Raw genomic sequence first — 24,428 nt, forward strand, 5'->3', positions numbered from 1 at the left:
GTTTTAATAATTGCATATTGCCCTGAGCTCCATTCAGTTGGCTCTCTTGTTCTCTCCAGCCACCTTCATTAAATGTCCAGGGCTATGGAATTTACTAGCGAGGGAAGGTTGCTGCTTTTTCATGCTTCCCCTACTTCTGAGGGATAGGCTGGCTATAAGGGGAAGAGGGGATGACCTGGACTAAGAGCACGCTTATTGTAATGCACTGTGGCATCAATGCTTCCTCTATTCTTCTGGCTGGCAGAATTTCCTGTACCCTGTGGGAGTTTTTTTTTCAGGAAGGGGTGTGTGGCTTCCTGATAGTTCATGTGCAGATTTTTGTGTAGCTTGATGGCTTTTTTTTTTTTTTTTTTTGAGACAACATCTCACTCTGTTGCCTAGTCTGGAGTGCAGAGGTGTGATCTTAGCTCACTGCAACCTCTGCACCCTGAGTTCAACCATTTCTACCACCTCAGCCTCCAGAATAGCTGGGACTGCAGGTATGCACCACCACGCCTGGCTAATTTTTGTATTTTTTGGTTGAGACGGAGTTTCACCATGGTGGCCAGGCTGGTCTTGAACTCCTGACCTCAAGTGATCCACCCGCCTCAGCCTCCCAAAGTGCTGGGATTACAGGCATGAGCCACCATGCCCAGCCGCATGTTGACTTTATATTTCTAATGTAACAGTTCGGAGGCCATACATTTCATTTCTTTGTGTTCGTTGTTAGGGCATAATATTCTGTGACTGTTCACAGAATTTGCATTCTGGGAATCTGATAGTAAGCCTTTGAGCATCCTCTCACTTTTCCTCATGGCCCAACTCTAAAAGTCCTGGGTAGTTTCTTATGTCCTGGATCAACAAAGAACATGAATGGGATGGTTCCTATGATAGTAATTGAAAGAATGCTATCCAAGGAGGTACTGTGATTCATCTTTTCCTCAGTTAGTTTCAGTTTGGATTTTAGGAGAAATATCATATTTTGAGTCAATATTTATTGTATCTCCAGAAAGGCAAAGCCGTTTTTTTTTAATCTGGCCATAACACACTAAAGCCATATTAGCATTCCTTACCTGAACCATCGATGCTGTGACAGGTTTTGTTTTTGTTTTTGTTTTTGTTTTTTTGAGACGGAGTCGCACTCTGTTGCCCAGGCTGGAGTGCAGTGGTGCAATCTCTGCTCACCACAATCTCTGCCTTTTGTATTCAAGCAATTCTTCTGCCTCAGCCTCGCAAGTAGCTGGGACTACAGGTGCGTGCCACCATGGCTGTCTAATTTTTGTATCTTTAGTGGAGATGGGGTTTCCCTGTGTTGGCCAGGCTGGTCTTGAGCTCCTAACCTCGTGATCCGCCCACCTTGGCCTCCCAAAGTGCTGGGATTACAGGCATGGGCCACTGCACCCGGCCTTGTGACAGGTTTAATAAGGCTCTGACTTTTGAACTAATACCAAAATAGTGTATCCTAATTATAAATACAACCATTTTTATTGTATACCATAGTCACTAGGATGATAATTATAGTAAGAGATTTTGAAGTTGGACATAAGGTAAAATTGCTAATTTTGAGGAAGAGAAACCAAACTGGATTCTCAAAAATGAGTATTCGATCTACTCAGGTTTCTTCAGAGAATAGGTTCATTTGTCATTGTACAGAACTTGACAGCATGCTGTATTCATTCATGAGGTGGAGTACAAATGATGGCTTTAAGCTTCTTTCAATTTCTAGATCTCCTGTTATCTGATCTAATGTCTAACATCTCTATTCCACCAAGTTGATATCATTTCGCTCATTTACTGGCTTATAAACAGTTGCTTACAGATAGCCAAGGAATTTCTTCACAAGTGTGGGTTTCTATTGAAATTTATCTAAAATCACATTGAAAGGAGTGGCAGCACATATCTGATTCATGTGTAGCCAGTTGTGTGGCGTGTATTATGGCATCCACCTGGTTTATTTGAATATTGCCTTAACCCTGATTCTGTTTCATCCCTGGGACCATAGATCATAGCTTATTGCAGCAGCTGCTAATGGTCTTGGAAGGTTAGACCAAGGTTCTGCTCTCAAGAACTGTATGCCAGGCCATTGTAAAGTGCTCTGTCACAGGATAAAAGGACTAACCTCCAGTGTCAGATATGGAGTCAATTCTTAATCAATTAGGTTCCCTCTTGGTGAGAGAAGCCTCCTTTATTGGTTCCTGTGCAACACAGTTGATTGTATTCTATTCGTGCTGAGCTCAAGTTTTGTTCCCCAGAGTGACATTGTATAAATGATGAATATTGTATCCCTGAGTAGTGAGTAGGATGCAACTCAGCTCTGCTGGGCTGGAACATTCCTGATGCAAACTGCTTTTCCTGACTCACCACCTGAAACCACTTGCCTGTCTTCTGGGCCTATCACTTGCCACAGTGAACACCCATGTGCTCTGGCGTCTGGGAGCAGGCAGGGCAGTTGCTGCCTCAGGGGAGTGGCTAGCACATCATTGCACATTTCTACCAATTCCCTTCAGACCTCTGCAGCTGTTCAGCATGGCACATGGTGATTAAGAGGCACCACGAGGGAGCATGTGTATCTATGTGCCTGTGTGCACGAAAGCTGATTAGGGCAGCCTGTCACAGCTTAAGAAAGATAATGGAGGTAAAATCATCTTCTCTGCCTAGACTATTATTTGACCTTCTCAGGGATTCCATAATATGACAATTTTGAGGAGTTGCTAGAATGCAGAGAAATAAGACTGAAGGTAAATTGCTAAGGTGTTTTGTTGGCTTTGATGACCTCCATCCTAGTTTTTGGAAATGGATTCACTTCCTGGATTTAATTCTGGATTAATGCCTTTAATTAAATTACCCATACTTCTCTTGGAGGCTTTGTTTCGTAATTTGTGAACCGGGACTATTACTTGCTTTCCTTCTCTCATGAAGTTGAGTTATGAGAATATAGGATGATGGTAGTATTTCATGTTTGTCCAGATGCCAGTAAAGTATATGGTTTGATTTTGCTTAATACTGTTTTTATATAGAATCTATCATAGCCCTACTTTTTCAGTTATGATATATTCCTGGTTCCGAGGTTATGAGAAGTGCATCAGCGTGCAACTAATCTGACATCATGAGGAGTATTTTTCCCTTTCTTTGTTGGTTCTGCTGACTTTATTGCCTTTTCAACCCATTGCATGAATTCCAGTGTTATTTAATTAGATGTGCATGAGGGCTTTAGCTTTCAGAAGATGAGTATGTGCTGGTGCTAAAGGGTGTGTATGTGTGTGTTTCTAATTGAGAGAGTGGTAGAAGAATACTGTGTGTATCCTTGAAGCATTTTGGAAACTCCCTCAATTGCCATACTGCCTAGTAGAACTCCCTTCCCATCTCCTGTTTACCATCTGCCCTCTTTCACTAAAATCTTGACTAAGGAATATTCACAGCAAAGAGTTTTGTGTTAATTTCTTCACGGGCTCATCATGAAATGGAATTTGTAATAACTTTAACATGTTTTCTGGTTTTCCAGAATGATTTTCTCGCTGTGTGAATACAATGGTGAGACTGGTGTCCTTAGGCTGTGGTCTTCTTCTGATAGCAGGAGCAATCTTTTTCTGTGTTTATAATTTTTTTTCCCTTAACGCTTAGAGATCAGTTTGCATTGCCCTAGTCATTTTGCTTTCAGGAGAATAAGGTAGTAACTGGGATCTTCATTGGGATTTCCCTCCAGCTATCTTATAAAATATCTAAAGTTGAGACTCAGTATGGTTTATCCATGTGATACAGTTTTTTAAAATGACATATGAGTCATTTCTATAGCTCCTGTCCCTTAATTGCAGAATTTCTATCACCATGGGAACCATTGTATTTAAACGTGCAATTTGTTTGGACAACTGGAGTTTCAAAAATGATGGAAAAGATGGAATTGTAAGAAGCCAGAGTGCATTGAAGCTTCTGTGCTGACAGTAGATGCTCATTGTAAACTGTTCTGTCATCAGAGACTGTCCTGAAAATATATGCCTATTGCTTTAATGTCTCTTTTACTATTTCTTTTGATGAGCAAATATTGGGGATGAGCCTCATTTGTAAACTAACAGCAGCCTTTTTGTGGCTTTCATGCCATTGAAATTTGTTATCTGAACTAACCCAGCTCTTTTTAGGCACTTAAAATTGGGCATTTTTCTTGATCAGTGCAGACATTTGGGAAGTTATGGGGCTATAAATCATTTAGTGAGTTATTTCAAATCCAGATTGCCTTAGATTGTTGTTCTCTTTTCAAAATCTGTCTTTCTTGAGGTATGTACTTTTAGGGTGTGGAGATGGAAATGATCTCCATGTGTACCAGACTTATAAATCCAGAATTTCCAAGACTAATCTCTTGATCTTCTGGCGGACATCTGGCTCTCCTCCGGTGTTATGGGAGTTGCCCCATTATCTGTTGCTATCAGACATCTTTGACACCCTTATTCCAGTCCCTCACCCACTTCTGCTGGATATGTATCTGAATGATTCCTCCTTTCCAGTCAGTGCACTGCGCCTACCTTGCTTATATCTCGTCTAGCCTGGACTCCTATGTGGCCTTCCTACTGGTTTTGCCACAAGAATCAGGGTGTTAGACTACCTCCTCGTATCAGTAATCCAAAATCAATCTGGAAATGGTTAATATATGTAATGATATTATCTCTATTCTGGGTAAATGTGCTTCTGTGAGCTAGGTTGGCAACCCAACTACTGTTTATAGCCTTGTTTCTATGCAATAAAATAAAATATTCTAAATGTCTAAGCAGAGTTTTGGAGATGTGGCTCATTTGTAATTTGGTGGCTACCATTTTATGATTTTCATGCCATTGAAATTTCTTCTGTGAAGTAGACAGACTATTTTTTTTGGTAAAGCATTTGATAGAATGCCGATTATATCTTCAAGGGTTAGGACTGCTGTTTATTGGGTTCTCTCTTCATAGTAAGCACTGAACTCTGAGAACTTTGTTTTCACTATTAATTCTCGCCTCCACCCTGCAAGATCTACATGTTGTTCTGGTCTTTACAAGTAAAGAAACTGGAGCCCACAGAAAAGTACTTTACTCAGATGCCAATGCTTTTAATTGCTATGCTGAATTAAAGACTTTTAGAAATGTTTACTTCTCTGTTGTGTATACTGACTCAGATATAGACAGGGTCGTGGTATTTTTGGAATAATGTCTGTTCCTGTATATAATACATCCTTTACATGCTGCAAGAAAGTAGATTTCTTCAGGTAGTCTGTGGCTATCAGGAGGTGGTAATAGCACTGTATATCTGCCTTCAGAGTGCTTTTAGCCCTCTAGACATTATCTCATTAGTCTTTGAGATGTCCCTGTGAAGTTGTGTTTCATCAAGTCGTTCTTCAGAGAAAGCAGTGTCAGATTACATGTTCTTCGCCTAAATATACAGACAATGTGAAGTCCTCGATAACATTGCTAAGCCAATTTTGAAGCTTGATTTCTCTTTCTCTTCATTCCCTTGGCATAGGTGTGACTTCTGGGAGCATCAGGGAGAAAGGAAGGACAGGTGTTGCTTTTTTTTTTATCTTGGCACAGGGTCACGGAGAAGTTGAGGGGCACTGTAGGTGCTTGTTCCACTGTATGAGAATAGATCTTCGAAGGTACCAGGAGTAACATTGCTTAGCAGGAGCAGTTTTTCACTCTGCTAGTGAGAGCTCTTCAAGGGCACAGAGCTTTCCTGAGGAGGACTCCACCCTTCTCCCTGGCTATTTATCAGGGTTGTCCTTTTCCTTAAAAACACTTGTTTTCTGTCTGTTGCAGTGTGTTACCTAATCAGCTGTGTTAAGTACAAAAAGCTGGGATTCTGGGGATTCTTGTTCCTAATTACCTCTATTTAAGTTTGGATTTTATAAACATTTCTTTTGTCATCTCCACATTTTTCACCTCATATTAATTTGATTCATTCATGCTATGGAAAAGTCCTTTACATTAATGATCAAAGCAGGCCCTAAGGTTGTGAATGCATTGTGATTTAAATTGACAGGTTTATACAAGGTTGCTTGTCCTTGCCTCCTCAGTGCCAGCTGTTCGGTGTGGCTGTAAATTTTTTGAACAAATGACTGAAGATATTTGCCAAATTGAGAGCTGTTTTGAATGACTTGTAATTTCCGACCATGCATTTTTCTAGGAAGAGTTCTCCCACTTGGAAGTGGTAGTAATGTGTCAACATGCATTGGAGACCATGTTTCATTTTAGATGCTCTTTACCCTTTGGGTTTTGGGAAGGATCCTAATCTTTTACCCCTTGATTCTTGAGCTCTCTTGTAAAGAGAAGGTTGATTAACAGAAATGACTGGAGTTGCCTGTTTCTGGAAGCTCAGCAAGGTAGCTTTCTTCCTGCTGCCACCTAAATGGTCTTTTCGATGATGAGTTTTTGGTTGTCTGTTGTTGTTGTTTTCCCTGCAGATTCTGAAAAGTACCTCTGTTCTTTGAGGACTATCAGGGTGTTGAGCTGAGCACACATTTCTTTGGTGAAGTGTGTTATTTGTTGTTGTTGTTGTTTTCTTGAAATGGAGTTTTGCTCTTGTGGCCCAGGCTGGAGTGCAAGCAATGGCAGGATCTTGGCTCACTGCAACCTCCGCCTCCCAGGTTCAAGTGATTCTCCTGCCTTAGCCGCCCAAGTAGCTGGGATTATGGGCGCCTGCCACCACACCTGGCTAATTTTTTATATTTTTAGTAGAGATGGGGTTTCATCATGTTGGCCAGGCAGGTCTCAAACTCCTGACCTCAGGTGATCCACCTGCCTTGGCCTCCCAAAGTGCTGGGATTACAGGTGTAAGCCACCACGCTCGGCCTTGAAGTGTGTTGTTTGTGTGATGTATATTGTAATATCCTCTTTAAAAAGCATCTCTAAGTTAAATGAAGAAGCTAGAGTTTTCAACTGAGTTCCTGGAAATTTCTTCCGTATGCTTACCTGAGGGAAATGATTTATTAGCTACCAGAATCCTCGAGATTCTCATATCTCTGGGTAATACTCTTATATTAATTTGCTTATTATTAAAGACTTTCTTACTTGGACTCCCAAGTTGCTCATATTTTTCTGGTGAATGTTCCCATATTTATAACATGATTTGTGGTCGGCTTGTCTTAAGCCACCCACTCCTGATCTTTTCAGCTGGGTTTCTGAAATGTCGTCCTTGGGGCTGGAACTTTCCATGCTTACTCTCTGCAAACCAAGATTTTATTTTAGGGGAGATTTGTGCTGAATCAGCTCAGCTGTGTTTGGGGGTAGGGAGAGGACAGGCTTTTTTTCCCACTTTAAAAATAACCCTTATGTGCCAAAAAACCCTATAAAATGTGCTGAATTGCAAATCTTCCAACTTCCTATACCTCCTGGTTTACAGAGAATAGATTCTTTTGAGCTTGGGCTTGATGATACTGTGCAGAATATCTTATGTTGTAGACGAGTGTAAAGTGAGGCTGGATGCAGATGTGCTCATTTGGAAAGGAAACCTGACTATTGCTATCTTTTTTCAGTATTTTTTTCTCCAGCATACGATCAGTTTTGTCCACTTACAAGGATCTATATAGGGATACTAGATATAAATTTTCTAATGAGAAAAACGTTTTCTTGTGTATCTGCAAAATAACCCATATCATTCAGAAAGAGTCCAATTGGAAAGCACCAACATTCCAGGGTTTCTATGTAAGTGGATCTCTTTTTGTTATGCTCTGTAAAGTTGGGCTAATTGTTTAGGTTGCTTGAATATTTCTTTCCCAAGGGTATAAACAGTTTGTTTGCATGTGAGAAGGTAGGATGCACAAGTGTCTGTTGGTTCTAAGGTTGAAATTTGTCGACTTTTTATAGTTGGGTGATAGAAGTGATATTTTAAAGGCTACATCTTCATAATTTGGGTCATGTAGTTGTAAGTTAAAAAATGAGCCCCTTGTTTTAATGTATTTAAAATCTGAGTGATACTTTTTGCTCTTATGTGAAAGAAATTATTTTTATTGACACCCAGAATTGGCTTTTTTTTACTTTTACCTGAGCAGTTATCTTCTTCTGGCAAAACTTTAGGTATCCCTAAAGTGTAACAGTTCTATCCCATGAGTATTGCTAGCTTGGACAGTCCTTCCTGATGTTTTCATGATGATATGTGTAGTGGGATTGCACAGCATCTCCCCAGAATACCCATCCATCTCGAACCTTAGAGTGTGACCTTATTTGGAAATAAGGTCTTTGCAGATGTAATTCGTTAAGGTAGAATGAAGTGATACTGGATTATGATGGACCCTAAATTCATTGACCAATATCCTAATAAGAAGACGATCTATAGCCAGGCGTGGTGGACTGCACCTGTAGTCCCAGCTATTTGGGTGGCTGAGATAGGAGGATCGCTTGAGCCTAGGAGTTGGAGGCCGCAGTGAACCATGATCATGCCACTGGACTCTAGTCTGTGCAACAGAGTGAGACCCCAACTCTAGAAGAAGAAGGAGGAGGAGGAGGGGAGGAAGAGGAGGAGGAGGAGTATTGGGCACAGAGAGAAAGAGACCATGTGACAGTGGAGGTAGAAATTGGAGTGGTTTTAGCTACAAGCCCGGAAATGCCAACAATTGCCAGGATGCACCAGCTAGGAAGAGGCAAGGAAGGATACCTCCCTGGGGCCTTTAGAGGTGTAATGATCCTGCCTACACCTTGATTTTCAACTTGGAGCTTTCGGAATTTTGAGGGGGTAATTTGCGGTACTTTGTTATGGCAGCCCTAGGAAAGCAATTTAGCTGCTTGTATCTGGCCACTTGACTCTTGGCCGAACCTCTTGTTTCTGGGTTTCTACTTCAGTAGTTAGTTTCTTTACCAAGTAATCTGTGAGATAGGGTTTGATAATGTCAGCATTCTTTCATCTCCGATTTCATGTCTGTTTTGTCTTACTTCCTTTATTTGTGTTTATTCTTTCTGTCAATACTCCTCCTGGGTGGTAATGCCTTCCCCTCCTGCAGACCAGCTGACAGTTGGTGTGGAGGAATTGATACACCCAAGCACATTTCCAGTGTTGTCCGTAGGCTTACCTCCAAACCAGTGTCCTGTTTTCTTTTCTTGAAGCATGAACACTGATGTCCACTTAAGAAGGCTGCCCTGTCTCATGGCCATCCCAGTCACAGGGCCTCCATCACTTCTACTTAGTAATTAGCAGCATTTTGAAATATGACACACCCTGGGAGAAATCATTCCTGGCAGGAGCTCTTGATGAGCCGTGCTCATCCCATTCAAGGTTGATGAATAGAACATTAAGAATAATTAGCACAAGACTGTCTTCTGGAACACTATCTGTTTTACATAGAGCATTATGTGGCACTGTGCAGGAATTTTCTTCAGTAACTATAGGAATCCCAGGTGTTCTCCTTAACCTGGCCTTTTTGGATAAGATATTTTTTCTGCAGCTTTGCCTTCTCACCTCTTCTGGCTTCAACAAATGGGCTGGGCTGAAGAGCAAGTCCTCTGAAAGGTATTTGCTCAATAGTTGGTGTGCTTATTTTCTTTAGAACTCAGTCCCTGAAGCTTTGGTCATGTGTAAACACTTGCTATGTTAAGAAGGCCTTAATATGTTAACAAGTAACCTAGTAACACCAATTCATTTCTCAAACTCTTTTTTTTTTTTTTTTTGTAGCAGTGTCTCGCTCTGTCACCCAGGCTGGAGTGCAGTGATGCGATCTTGGCTCACTGCAACGTCTGCCTCCTGGGTTCAAGCAGTTCTCATGCCCCAGTCTTCTGAGTAGCTGGACTACAGGCATGTACCACCAAGCCCAGCTAATTGTTGTATTTTTAGTAGAGATAGGGTTTCACCATGTTGGCTAGGGGTCTCGAACTCCCAATCTCAGGTGATCTGTCTGCTTTGGCCTCCCAAAGTGCTGGAATTACAGGCATGAGCCACTCCGCCTAGCTAGTTCATTTCTGTTATTCATTCAGCAGATATTTTTTGGACAGCTACTCTGTGCCAAGGCATTGGGGATAGAGCCTATTTTTATAGTACTAATATTTTAGAAAACACACATAGTTGTTGGGTACCTTTGTAGAGGTGCAGTAAAGGTGAATAAAATATCATCTCTGTTGCAAGTTGCTTGCAGTCTAACTGGAGTGAGATGACATCTGTCGTATGAGAAGTTGAGTAAGAACAGATTTGAATAACTGGTAAGACAACAGAAATGTATCACTTGATGGTATTTGATAAATATTAATGCGAAGTGTACTGATTGTGGTTATCTTTCACAGATAGGAGAGGTCTCACCTGCTGGGTGACCTTATGTATTTAATGGTCTCAGCTTCCAGTCATAACCCTGACTCTTAGGAATAGGAATATTTCCCCTCCTAACTTCTTTCTCTGCTTGTAGACTTGCCCTGTTTCTTCTGTCTATGCCATCTTGCAGATTACTATCACAATTGCTTTCAAAATGCATAGACCTGACCATGTCACCAACTCTGCTGATACCCATTTGCCTGCAGAAAAAAAAATCTGATTCCCTAAATGATTATATAATAAAAAGCAAAGGAAAGGCAGCTGTATATAAAATATTGTAACTTCAAGTGAGCATCTTGCTTCCATTTCCAGTCTGACTTCTGGCATTGCTGTCCACATAATATGTCACAAAGAACTTCTCACCATTCCATGGACATGCCAAGCCATTTCACAACTTCTTTCCTTCATACTTTTTTTTTTTTTTTGGTCAGGAATCTTACCTCTGTTCTGTATTCCTGGTTCCCCATGTAAAGTCTGGTGTTCTTTGTCCTCCGATAATATTTTTGTGACCCTTTCTGTTGTAGTAGTTCCCAGGTCTGACCTTCCTCCCCACCCCTATAGGGCAAAGAGCCTCTCTTGTCTTTTCATCAGCTCACAGTTCCTAAGACTGTGCTTGACACTGAGAATGACGTCGAGATCCTCAATAGATCTTTACAGAAGGGGTGGGATTTGTCCTGTGCTTTGTCATATGGAAGATTTGGATATGGAGAAGGCCTGTCATATAGCTCTGAGCTGGGGAAATGGTTTCCTTGTCACCTGCTTTTTAAATTTCCTCATACTATTATATAATAATATAGACTTGGAGCCCTAATTCAGGGAGACTTTAGGTATAAGTACTGTCTGGTTGAAATACAAACCAAGACCTTAAAAATAGGTTGGATGAATATGTTTTCTTTTGTTTTGCTATGTATGAATTGAAATTGTTGGATTATCGCTCCATCTGATTGGCAGCATGCTTGTTGCCTAGTGTGAAGTCTTCATGAGGGAAGCTGAGCAGTCACTCCTTAGTACTGTAGGTCTGATTTGGGGCTTTTCTGTGTCTTTTTCATTATTGAAACTGTGCATCATTAAAAATCACAGAAGGATTTACTCAACTAATAGGCAATAAATACTATTTTTTGGCTTGAATTCTCTATTATTATTTTAAAGTTCTAAGTAACTTAAGGTTGATGAACCTTGACTGAACCCTGCTGTTCCCATCTCCCCCTCAGCCCCTGGCTTGGGATTCTTAATGTTCCTATTCCCCGGTAATAGTGCAAATGAGTTGGAAGTCAGTACGTCAGTGCCTTGCTCCACTCTGCTGTGTCTGCGTTGTATGATGGACCTTTTTGCCTGGCAGGTTGCTGCTGAGCCCAGCTCCTCAGAGCCTGTCCTAGTAGAATTTGATGCACAGGGTGGGCAGTGAAACAGCAGAGTTTCCTCCACCAGGCTCGGTTTCCACCATCTCCAAACTTTTAACCCCCATTTATTTAAAAAAGACACCAAAAGAAAAGCAAGGAAAGGAGAAGTAAAGAATGGAAGAAAGGAAGGGAGAAAGTCACAGAGGTGACCTGGTCTTTGATTAGAAGTTTAGGTGACCATGTTTTGGTGAGATGGTGTCACGTGCAGCTAGAGAGCTGGGGAGGCTTTTTTAGCTTTCTGATTGAATCTCTCAACATTTGAGTGAGAAAATCATAATTTGATGGTCTCTGCATTTATGACACCTCCATTTCTTCATTTATAAAATGGACATCATGTTTGACACCTCTAATTCCTTGTGTTTGTAATAGTATAGGGAGAGAATGTAAGCAAACAGTCACATTAGGAGTAAATTTGAGCAGGGCAAAACGGAAGGAACTGTTTTATTTCTTCAGGGTGGAACTATAGAAGTTAGTACCTCAAATGCAGACCTGCAGCCTTGTCCAAAATTTGTCAGACTACATAAAAATGAAGAGATGAGACATTTCAGTGACCTCAGAGTCAGGAAGATATGCAGTTGAAGATTGTGTATCATCACATTCTTACACTTGGGATGAATTCATTTCTTTCATTGTTCCTCATTTTCTTAATTTGGAATATCCAAAGGATACTTTTTTCTACCCTCTAAGAAGATGATCTTACTAAGGTATCCAGAAAGACTCAATTTGTCTTCCTGGTATTTCTAATCAGATTCTGACTTAACAACATTTACTTTTAAAAATGTAGTTTTCCTGGTATTGACTCTGAGGAGGGCCACCATAAAGAGGCAGGTGGCCCCACCTTGTAGGATGGGCTGGAGGTAGAAAAATTCAGGAGTCTGGAGTCCTGGCCTGAAGTGCATCTAGTCTTTGTTCACCTCACCCCCTTTCTATTTTGGCCCTTAGTTAACCCCTCTCTAAAAACAGAAGGAACCGGCAGGCCACCTCTGAAGATCATTTCATAAACCCGTTTGAAGATTTGTTGCCCTGTTTTGCATTGATTGGACTACTTTTAGGGTTCCAAAAGTTTAATCTTTTTGTCATCAAAGATTGTTTTATTTTAAATATCAGTGAATTTGATGAATACTGATGTGATGGCTATGTGTCACACACAAACCCCTGAGTCCTGTGGCCACTGGGTGATTCTTTGAACTTACTGTGAACACTGATTGTTAAAGGCCTGTTTGCTGAGAATGCTATAATGTAAATCTCTACTATTTCTGTGCAGTGACTTTAATTATCTTAATCACTCATTATGCCCGCCTTCTCCCAACCCCCACAAGCTAGGAGATTGAATTCATTCTTTCTCCACCTCTGCTTATGTTACCAGGTTAGGGTCAAAGCAGATCTTTTTATCTGAAATGTTTAAGTGGTTAGGCTGGGGTTACAATTCAGTTAGTTACTGGGGAAAGGAATTGTTTCCTCTTTTTATAAGATGTGTGGTTCCCAATGGTTTTCTCTCATTTGAGGGCTGGTGGTGGTTTCCTTCTGTCATTTGTCAGTTCACTACATTTTGAAATAATGGCTTTAGGAATCCAGTGCCATCAGAATGATTGACTTCTTGACATTAGCCAGGTGCTTTTTCACATTTTTCCCTAGTTTCTCCTATTGCCAGTGGTGGAGTTTGCTTGCTGTCGGCAGTCTGGAAGCAGAGCAGCATGTAGTTTGAACTCCACAGCATGGGAGAGTTTTTGAAGATCAAAGACAAAGATGAGTCATGTTGCTGTTCTTCGGTATTTCTGCTTTGGTATAGTTAATCACAGCTTTCCAAGGGGCAAATGGTAATAAGATCACTAAGTCTAGATAGATTTATGATGTCTCACCATTCAGAGACTGAAAGTAGAATTGATAGTCCTTTTTACGTCACAGACACAAACTTCCCCTTCCTTTCTTTCTCTCTAACCTCATTTTCTTTTGTCCCTCTCTATCCTTCCTTTTTCCCCTTTCCTTCTGCCTTCCATTTTCCTTCCTCCTCCTCAAAGTTTCTTAGACCTCCAACATGAAATTGTCAAAATGCTAAGCTTGTAGTAGCACTCACTTTCCAATGTATATGCTCCATCTGCCTTTATGTCTGACTTGGCTGTTGTAGTGGATCCCTGGGACCTTTCTGGCCTTAGCAAGGAAAAAGTGATTTGCTAAATGCCATTTTTTCTTGTTTCTGTTCTTCTTCCAGCAGTATGAAGCTTGGTTGAGTACCAGAGTTGACAGAGCATTAGCTTTTCTCTGAGCCAGTTCTGCTTAAGTTTTTGCTTGATGGCTCCAGTTTATTGTTGGCCTTGGATCCTCCCGAATGAACACTCAGAATGTTCTCAGCGAGATGATATTGTGTAGTACATTTAGAACTCTCTGCCTTCTTTAACTGTCATTTTCCATTGTTTTTGGAAAAGAGAAAACATGGACAAGGAAAATGTTGTGCCAGTCATTCCTCTTAGTCCAGGTTTCCCTTCCTGAGGAATTCTAGTTGACGGGCCAGTGTATGTGTGTCCTTGCTGGGTGCTCTAATGATGCAGTAGCCTGATGCTGCCCCAGGCACAAGTAGCATGCGGGGTGCTTGGCCATTGTTTCAGTTAGCAAAAGAATACCAGTTTGGATAACACTGACCTGCTTCAGAGTATGTTGTTTTCCTTGGATGACCCAGCTTTCTGTAATTCACATTTGGATTGGATTGTTTTTTCCTGGACTCCATGTCATCATCTCCGCTCTCCAACTGTTGTCTCCAGGTTGATGGGTACCAGTACAGGATTGATTTCTCTGTGTCCTTGTTTTTTTCTGTTTCTTTCAGGGATTGCTTTTTACATTGGGATGATTTCTGTGGTCAGGCAAAGGTACTTTTCCTTACAGGATTTTTTTAAATTTAGTTTTTAAACTGCCAGGAAGATATAATTTTTAAAAAATCTTTGTTTTATGTAACATAACTTGTTCTTTACATTTTAAAAATAGATGTAGAAAGGAAGTGTTAAAAAAATAGCTGCGTAGAAAGCACATATATGGATAAAGCAGTGATTTTAAAAAATTTTTCTTCTAAAGATTTTAAAAGTCAAATCAAGAAAGTAAATGAATTTGGTTGTTTTATTGCCGAAACAGACATTTTGACGTCATTTGGCAGGAAAGCCATTATGGAAACAGGTTATTTTTTGACAAGCTATTATATAAAATGGGCAGACATTTGAATTATTTAACATCCCTTTTATCTTTAGACATTTTTATTTATGGGGAAATCAATATCATTTTAAGGTTTTTCTCTTATGTATTCATTTTTTATTTTAATTATTATTTTGAGTAGATAATGCATTTAATTGGTTTAAAATTCAAATGCTAATAAAGGGTATAAGTTGGAGACCTTTCTTTTGCCCTAGTCCTTCACAGGTTCATTTTACCACCCAAGAAGCAATTAGTATTATGATTTCCTTGTAAGTCCTTTCAGGGTTATTTTAGGCCTACCCGGGAAAATATGTTTGTGGGTAGGTATTCTCCCTTTTTACACATATGCTAGCATCATAAATAAGTTTAAATTTCATACATACCACCAAAAATAGTGTCTTTGCATTTGTGTTTCAATTCTATGTGCTTACAAGTAGTAAGGATTATCATATTTGATCTGTACAACTTAGAGAAAGCTTGCAACTTTCCCGTAAAATTTTAGTCTAGTTTTCTCTATGGCCATAATTTTCCTACTTGAAAATGCAACTGTGAATTCTACTAATCCTGGTGATGTTGTTCATTCTATCTTTGTTTATGATACTGCATTTTTTTTGCTGTTTTGTTTTAAATAACATTTACTGCTCATTTTTTCAATCATAAAAGCAGCACTTGTTTATTCTAAAAATGTTTTTTGAAAAAAAGAGAAGATAAAGGGAAAAAACCCCTACCATCCAGGGTAGCATCTGTTAATACTTGAGTGTGTATTACTCTAATCTTTTTTTAAATGCCCTTGTGTTTGCATAATTTTCAACTTAGCTAGTAATTATATGTTACTTACTGTTTTGTAACCTGCAATATGATGGTTTCTCCATGTCATTAAATAGTCTTCTACATGAGGTACTTTATCATTTAATATCATTGAATGTTTAATCAATATCCTGTTGTTGGCTATTTGTAGTGGTTTAGTGTATGGACTTTGAAACCAAGTAGACATGAGTTTGAATCTCTGGGGTAGCATTACCTAAATCAGTCCTGTCATGACCATTAAATGAGGTAATATATGTTAAGCATTTAGTGCAGTGCTTGGGCACATTGTAAGAGCGTAATCGATAACAGCAAACTACTGAGTCAGGGTTTAGGAAAATTAAGAACAGAGAGCAGTACACAATATGACAAATAAAATGAACTAGTTCTGGGTCCTGATAAGGCTGAGTGAGAGAGAGAAGGGGATGGGCAAAGTGAGCAGTGTGGTTGGGGGAGATACAGAGTGAGTTCTTAAGAGGAAGAAGGCAGCCAGCCTTATTTCCCTTAAACCCCCACACCTCCTAGTTGCTTTCAAAACCAATCCAACAAGATTACAGTCTATTGCGTGTCCCTCTTTAGGAAGTCTTTTTCACTCCCAGGTGCTTGGTTCCCCTGACTAGGATGTTATGAGACTGGGAGGAAGTGGGAATGGCCTTGGGAAGGGGGAGCTGGGAGAGAACTCAACATCTTATTTCCTTCTTTTCTGAGTTTCTTGACACATTTTTCACAACCAGGTAAGGTTCCCATGGGAATTGGCGGGACATCTCAGGGGGACTTAATTTACTGTGACCCAAAAGAAACTAAAGAAAGGGCAAAGTATGCACCCTACCAGCAGGTTTTTTAAAACCCAAGTTTCTCTGAAAGTCTCGGACTTACTAAAGCTCAAAATTAAAGATTCTCAATCCCCTGAACTTACCTGTCTAACCATAAGTTTGTTTGATCATCAGTTAGGAACAAATGTTTGATGCCTTGCCTCTCTCAACATTTTCGAGCTTTGCAAATGAACCCTCAGTTAATTAATCCAGCATTACAAACTGTTCTTTTTTTTTTCTTTTCACTTTGACATATTTGCTTTTAAAAGTCAGACTTAATTGAGGAGGTATTGGCGAATTCAGATATTGATCAAATTTAGATAATATTATAAAGTGAGTTTACTTCTAATCCCATAGGTAGCATATTTTGTTTAAAGTGACCTTGATATTTAAAGTGAAAGAGAGATTTGTTGTGATTTATGTTATAGAGTGATGCATTTTATTTACTCATATCATAGTCAACACTTAAGCAATGAAGGATTTGCGCTGGTATTAAATATTGAGTATGACGACAACAAAATGAAGCAGAAATGCTGCTTTATTAAAAAATGTAGGCAAACTTTTTAAAAAAGTAAATAACTACTTTTGTAAATGCAGTGCTATATTTTTATACTATCCTTTTCCCATGGTGGTATCTTTAAGTTTCCACTGATTTTAAATAATACCCCTTTAAAATTAAGTGCATATTGACTGCACTAGGTGATAGAAAAAAATCTGATTTTATATACATCCACAGCAATAGTGTTATTTGTCATCTCAGAAAACTTATCTACCAGTTCTTTTAATGCTTCAAGGAAAGGCAGTTGGTGCTTTATTCTTGGGAAAGTATTGAGGTTTTATTTTGTTTTTATAAGCCATATTCCGTTATGTAGATGAAATCTGTTTTCTCTCCTTGTTCATTGGAGACATAACAAGTGTTCAAGGCCACCTCTGTGTTTCCTTCTTGCTACCTGATTCTTGATAAGTTGTTTATTCTAAGGACTGAAGCAATTAGGTTTAGGATCCATTTCAGCTCTGTATAGCCTAGAATGAAAATTCTGATCTTTATCCATTTTCATTGTCCCAATTACTTTATCTTTTCTTCTCTTCCGTCACTTCAGCAAGAGTAGCAGTCCCAGTGCTAAAAAAAAGATGGAGTATTCCTTTAATGTTTGCACATATATGAGACTCCTCATGCATTCTTTTTTTTTTTCAGCTTGCTTTAAAAAATACTTGATGAGCAGTGGAATGTCATCATTTTTAGTAGTTCTAACCATTTTGCTGTTGTTTACCATCCTGTTTTCTTAGTTCCTGACCTTGGAAAGCTTTACAAACCTCTAATCTTCATCTTCTTTGTGACTAACCCCATTGTCTTCCACCTCAGATGGTGTATTTGCCAAATTTTTGGTCTGTTTTCTGGAATGTATGTACAACTATAATAGTTTTGTTACTTGAAAGGAAGTAGAAACATGTGGACACCGAATAAAAATTGGTGGGTTGATTACAAGCCTGTTGGAGAATTATATGTAGGGAATCTAATCTCCCTTATTGACAGTAATATATGTGTCACTGCTTTTTAGGAATGACAGTTACTAATGTTACCTTAAAACATATATATTTTTTTAAATAAGAGACAGAGCCTTGCTCTGTCACCAAGGCTGGAGTGCAATGGCGCGATCTTGGCTCACTGCAGTCTCCGCCACCCGGGTTCAAGTGATTCTCCTGCCTTAGTCTCCTGAGTAGCTGGGACTACAGGCGCACGCCACCACACCTGGCTAATTTTTGTATTTTTAGTAGAGATGGGGTTTCACCATGTTGGCCAGGATGGTCTCAATCTCCTGACCACATGATCCACCTGCCTTGGCCTCCCAAAGTACTGGGGTGACAGGCGTGAGCCACTGCTCCTGGCCACCTTTTTTTTTTTTGAAACTGAATTTTGTTCTTGTTGCCCAGGCTGAAGTGTAGTGGTATGATCTTGGTTCACTACAACCTCTGCCTCCCAGGTTCAAGCAATTCTTGTGCCTCAACCTCCCGAGTAGCTGGGATTAATAGTGTGTGCCACCATGCCCAGCTAATTTTTGTACTTTAGTAGAGACGGGATTTCGCCATGTTGGCCAGGCTGGTCTTGAACTCCCAACTTCAGGTGATCCGCCCACCCCGGCCTCCCAAAGTGTGGGATTACAGGCATGAGCCACTGCGCCTGGCCAGAACATACCTGAACCATGAATATCTTCCATGTCTCTTCTGTATTTTTTTCTGATTATGAAAGCAATATATGTTTATTATGCTAAGTTTGGCAAGTATAAATGAAAAATAAAAGTAATTCAAATAACATTTTGGTGTATTTTCTTTCACTTATACATTTATATTCTAATCTGTCTGTGTGTCCTTTTTTAAAATGGACAATGGAGGCCGGGTGTGGTGGCTCATGCCTGTAATCCCAGCACTTTGGGAAGCCGAGGCGGTGGATCACCTGAGGTCAGGAGTTTGAGACCACCTGGCCAACATGGCGAAACCCCCATCTCTACTAAAAATACAAAAATTAGCTGGGCATGGTGGCAGGTGCCCATAATCCCAGCTACTTGGGAGGCTGAGGCAGGTGAATTACTTGAACCTAGGAGGTGGAGGTTGCAGTGAGCCAAGATTGCACCACCACACTCCAGCCTGGGCCACAAGAGTGAAACTCAGTCTCAAAAATAAAATAAAGTTGACAGTGGATTCTGAACATCTCCTCACATCCTTAAATAAACTTTTATGTATTGATTTTAATGGCTTTATGTTATTTTATTCCATGAGTATATAATTTATTTAACTGGTGTATGTTCATCTTATTTTTTTTTGAACTATGGTGATGTGGTTTTATTTTGTTTTAATAAACAAACCATACTGTATATTGGTATCAACTAGATTCACTAAGCCCTACAAAATTATAGTCATCTAGATTTGAGAGGATGTAAAGGTTAGAAGAGTTAAAGACAAAAATCTTCTATGTCTATTTATTGACAGTGTTGAGCACTTTCTTACATAGGATTTGGTCATTTAAGAAGCTTGATAGCTTTTTCCCATCCTTTTATGTCCTTGTATTTTATCTCATTGAAAAAGTCAACGTTTTTTGTTTCCTGGGATTTTACTTCTCTCATATTAAACCTTAATTTCATTCCCTTTTTTATCTTAAATACCATTTAGCCTAGGTACTAATGATTAATTTGTGATTCCCTTATTTAAAAACAACATACAACAAATACTCCCTTTTTTAAATTTTTAAAATTTTTGACGTGCTTTTATATAGATCAGCAAGAGGTATAGCTGTAGGGTGGATAGTTTTGGAGAGAGCCAGAGTCATTAACAGAATTTGGAGGTCTCTGTATGTCAGTCTTCTTGTGGACTACCCTCTTAGCCATCTCCCTGTGTCATTCATTTCTTTTAAAGGGTAGCTTCTAAAATGACTCCAACTTGGAAGGCCCTTGGGCTGGCCTTTCCAGACTGAAGTTCAATCCAGGCATAAAATAGACTTTCTTTATTGAAATGATGTTGATACTATACTTTTTACTGTGGTTTCCTATCCTCGCACTTCAGATATTATTCTGATATTTAGGATCTTAGTTATAACTCTTTTAGTAACTAGATGTTTAAACTTGGGGAAGCCACATAACTTCTGAATCTGTTTTCTCTTACAGTGTATGAGTGCTCTAGGTGATAACTGTGGCCCTTTTCATTCTGATTTAAAGTAAAACTTTCATTTTAATTTATCCCTTAAAAGCTCACTTAACCAATTAAGAGTTGGAATTTAAAATGAAATCTTCCAATAATTAAATCGTTAAAAATTTAAATGTTGATCATTTTTTAAAATTAATTTTTCCTATGCAGATACATTTTGCTTTTACTGTTTTATAACCTAGCCTAATTGCAAATTATATGACTTGGCAATTTATATTTCACATCTCTTTCAAAATACTCCTTTTCATAATTTGGGGGCAAATTGTTTAACTTCTGTGAATCATTAATAACTCTTGTATTGTCATTGTAGATGTTATTGATGTATCTTTCCACCGCTCCCCAGCCCTATTAACTATGGATTGTTTTTCTAGACTTTTTAGCCCAGACTTATCATTGGATATTACTTAATTTATTCTATTCTTATGTTTATCATGATGCATATTCACAGGAATTATAGCAGATGTCACTAATCAAATACTTATTAGATCTGATATGGCATTTCATTTTATAATCTTCTGTCAGTTTTAACCATTTATTATGTGGGTTTTATTAATAAGTATCATTTTATTCTCAACATGCCTATGCATCTTGGTTTGTCTTTTACAGAGAAAAATAAAGGAATAGTATATTATGCACCTATTTTTAATATTTCAGATGTAATTATACTAGATATAATTAACCTGAAATGTAGTTGTTCCTTAATACATTTATTTGCATTACTTTTCTGGGTGGTTTCTTTAATAACATATATAGTTAGCATTTTTCTTACTATTTTTCTAATGTAGCAAGTTTTTTTGTTTGTTTGTTTGTTTGAGGCAGTCTCGCTGTTGCCCAGCCTGGAGTGCAACGGCATGTTCTCGGCTCACTGAAGACTCTGCCTCCCAGGTTCAAGTGATTCTTCTGCCTCAGCCTCCCAAGTAGCTGGGATTACAGGTGCCCACCACCATGCCCGGCTAATTTTGGTATTTTTAGTAGAGACGGGGTTTCACCACGTTGGCCAGGCTGGTCTCAAGCTCCTGACCTCAGGTGATCTGCCTGCCTCAGCCTCCCAAAGTGCTGGGATTACGGGTGTGAGCCACTGCGCCCAGCCGCAAATTTCATTTCTATTTCCTATACCTTCTGGTTGTTCTGATATATATATATCAGAATATATATACATATTCTTTCAGTGGTGGGGCTTTGGATCATTCCTTTACTTTTTTTTGAGATTGTTTGACCACTCTCATTTAGAGTGATTTCTGTGAAGATCTTGGACAGCGATTACAGTAAATTCCTGTCTGTAGTTGGAAACCTCATTTGAGGATTTTCTAGTGCTTGAAAGTTGGTACTTTTGTATAATCTTGGTTATTGTATCATGATGCTTCTTTTACTGCCTGGGCATCTTCTCTGGAACTGCTAGAAATTTTGGCTTTGTTCTTCTTTCTTGTAGAGTTGTCTAAAATTTTCTGGAAAATCTATAGTGTCAAAATATTATTAAATATCATCACTGCTTTCTTGGGCTGGTCTTTTGATAATCAGGATAATAAATTTATAGCTCAAAATGTTACCTCCAGAGCAAACACAATTCTTCTATTCTTGAGGTATTGACTTATCTCCTTGGCTAAAAGACCCAGAGACTTTAATAGCCCAAGAATAAAAATTATTTCCATATTAAATCATGGAGCAGAGCTCCCTGGGTCATTTTTGTTTATTGCTTTACTACTGTCTTGTAGAAGAATGTATCATTAGTTTTCCACCTGACCTCTTAGAGGTAGGGGCGGAAGAGGAGTCAGCTTAGCTGATTTGAAGAGCATCACACAGGAAAGACCACAGGTGATGCATCAGGGAGAGATTTGTTGCTGTGTATACTAGCGATACATTCAAACAGGGTATGTATTATTAACTAAGATAGGAGAGTCCTTAAAACCCGAATTACAGTCTGGTTTGTTTGAATGAGTATGTGCCAGGAATCTTGGAAGCAAATGCAGCCGATGAGGGAAAAGCCTGTAGGGATCCCGCCCCCTGCCCCCTCCCCCACATAGTTTAGATCTGTGTCTTGTTTGCATCCTGAACAGTGGCTGTACTCTTCATCTGGAGCAAAGGACCTGCTGTGAGGCAGTTTCATTTCCTCTGAGGTGATTGGTAGGTTGGTTTATTGTTTGGGCCATCCCTTGAGACACTGAAAGATTTCTTCCTCATTATGAGAGACTTTTAATTAAAAAAAAATGGATTTGGTTGAGGTTCTCTGAAGTGGACAGATTAGGAGATTAAAAGACTCCTTTTATATGATTTGACTCTGATAGCTTAGTTTGTGTTTGTCAATGAAAACTCTTCTCCTTAGGCCACTGATTGCTCTCAACTGATTCTCAACACACTTTCTCTTATTATTAAAAATATTATTACAAGATTTTTTATTAAAGTGGTTCTCAGCATACTTTCTCTTATTATAGCTGCAGTCTCAAAAGTACACCGTAGTGGATAAACAAAGTATGGTATATCCTTACAATCAGTACATTCTGTCCTAAAAAGGAATGAAGTCTGCTGTATACTTCAGCATAGATGAACCTGGAAAACTTGTCCCAAGTAAAAGAATTTAGACACAACAGACTGCATATTATATGATTCCATTTATACAGAATTTTTATAGGGATCTATAGGTGGTTGATGATTTCCAGGGGCTAGAGGTAGGGGAAGTTGGGAAAAAGAAGTGACTGCTTCATGGATATAGTTTCTTTTCAGTGAATTGGATAAGCATGATGTTGCACAGCATTGTGAATATACTAAAATCCACTGAACTGGTACACCTTAAAATGATTGAGATGGTGGATTTCATGTTACATAAATTTGATCTTAATTAAATAGTAAATCTGTATGTTAATGCTGTGGTTGCTGAATCAAGAAGGCCTTGGTGGCCGGGTGCGGTGGCTCATGCCTGTAATCCCAACACTCTGGGAGGCCGAGGTGGGTGGATCATATGAGGTCAGGAGTTAGAGACCAGCCTGACCAACAAGGTGAAACCCCATCTCTACTAAAAATACAAAAATTAGCTGGGCGTGGTGGTGGGCGCCTGTAGTCCCAGCTGCTCAGGGGGCTGAGACAGGAGAATTGCTTGAACCCAGGAGGCAGAGGTTGCAGTGAGCCGAGATTGTGCCAAGAAGGCCTTGGTGTTTCTTGGTGCTAATGCTGGTTGGCATTTTAGCCAATTGGTTAAGTGTTGGTGAGAGTGGGGAGAGGAAGTACCTTATAATTGCACCTTTGAAGATAAGCCCTTCTACAGTGCCAAGTATGTTCCTCTGGATTCTGTTCCATGTTTCCCTCACTTTTCTTCCCCTGGTAGGATTACATCATATTTATCATTGTTTATTTGCTTTTCTATTTGGACATCTTTCCATAGCAGAATATATCCTTCTCTTAATGATCCTCCTCATTAAGAGAAGTATATATGTGTCCAATGACCTTTTAATTCATGGAAAGTGCTGTTGGATAATCGTCTTCACATTCTCATTATCAATGGGAATATGAGGGGTTTGGTTAACCTGCTTGACTGATTCCAGTCTCTTGTGCATTCAGTATCTTTTACCTAAACTCTACTGAAACTGTTCTTCTCTCCCTCTTTTCAGAAACTAGCTCCTAGTTTGCTGTCTAGGAGTAGATAACAAGCCCTATATTTATTTTGAGACTCTCTGGGATATATAGTTATAAATGTATGAGTTAGAGTTCTAGTAAAAGGGGCAATTTGGGAGGCAGTTACATGAACCCTATTTTTCCATATTATATTCTCTTCATCAGATGATCTGCTGCTCAGAGAAAGGGCTCCATGAACACGAATTCTTGACTTCTGATGCCACACCCTGTGCTTACCTCAGTATTAAAGTAAAAAACAAAACTCCATGGTTTTTATTGACTGTACTGTGTTGGTTAAGGGAGACAGAATAAATCCAGTTTGTTCTATTGGGAAGTCTGGGTTCCTTTTCTACTCTGCTGATGAGAAACAGGATCAGAGGGCACAAGGGGGATGGGGCACAGCCCTTCACATATTACCAGCGGTCTTAGAACTGGCTGGCTAACCCACTGCAAAGTGTTGGGTCTTAGTGAATGGTCAGTAGGCAAAGCGTTATTTTATATCCTTCTTCCACTCTTTTCCAGCTCTCTCTGAAGGGCTGCAGCTAGGTATAACAAACATCAACCAGTAGTATTAGATTGTCAGTGATCAGCATGCCAAAATGCAGTTCCTTGTTATGTGACAAGTAGAGAAAACATATGGCAGACAGGTGGTGGTAGCAGGATCATTATCAGCTCAGAGTGAGATTGGCAGTTCATTTGCAGAGAGTGATGC

General features: G+C 39.4%; 1 protein-coding gene across 1 annotated transcript in view; it reads left to right on the top strand.

The window, feature by feature from the left end:
- SND1 (staphylococcal nuclease and tudor domain containing 1) overlaps positions 1-24,428 on the top strand; it is a 437,174-nt gene that overhangs the window by 155,506 nt on the left and 257,240 nt on the right. The gene's annotated exons all lie outside the window — the stretch shown is intronic.

Source organism: Gorilla gorilla, chromosome 6, assembly GCF_029281585.2.
Source record: "Gorilla gorilla gorilla isolate KB3781 chromosome 6, NHGRI_mGorGor1-v2.1_pri, whole genome shotgun sequence".
NCBI lineage: Eukaryota > Metazoa > Chordata > Mammalia > Primates > Hominidae > Gorilla > Gorilla gorilla.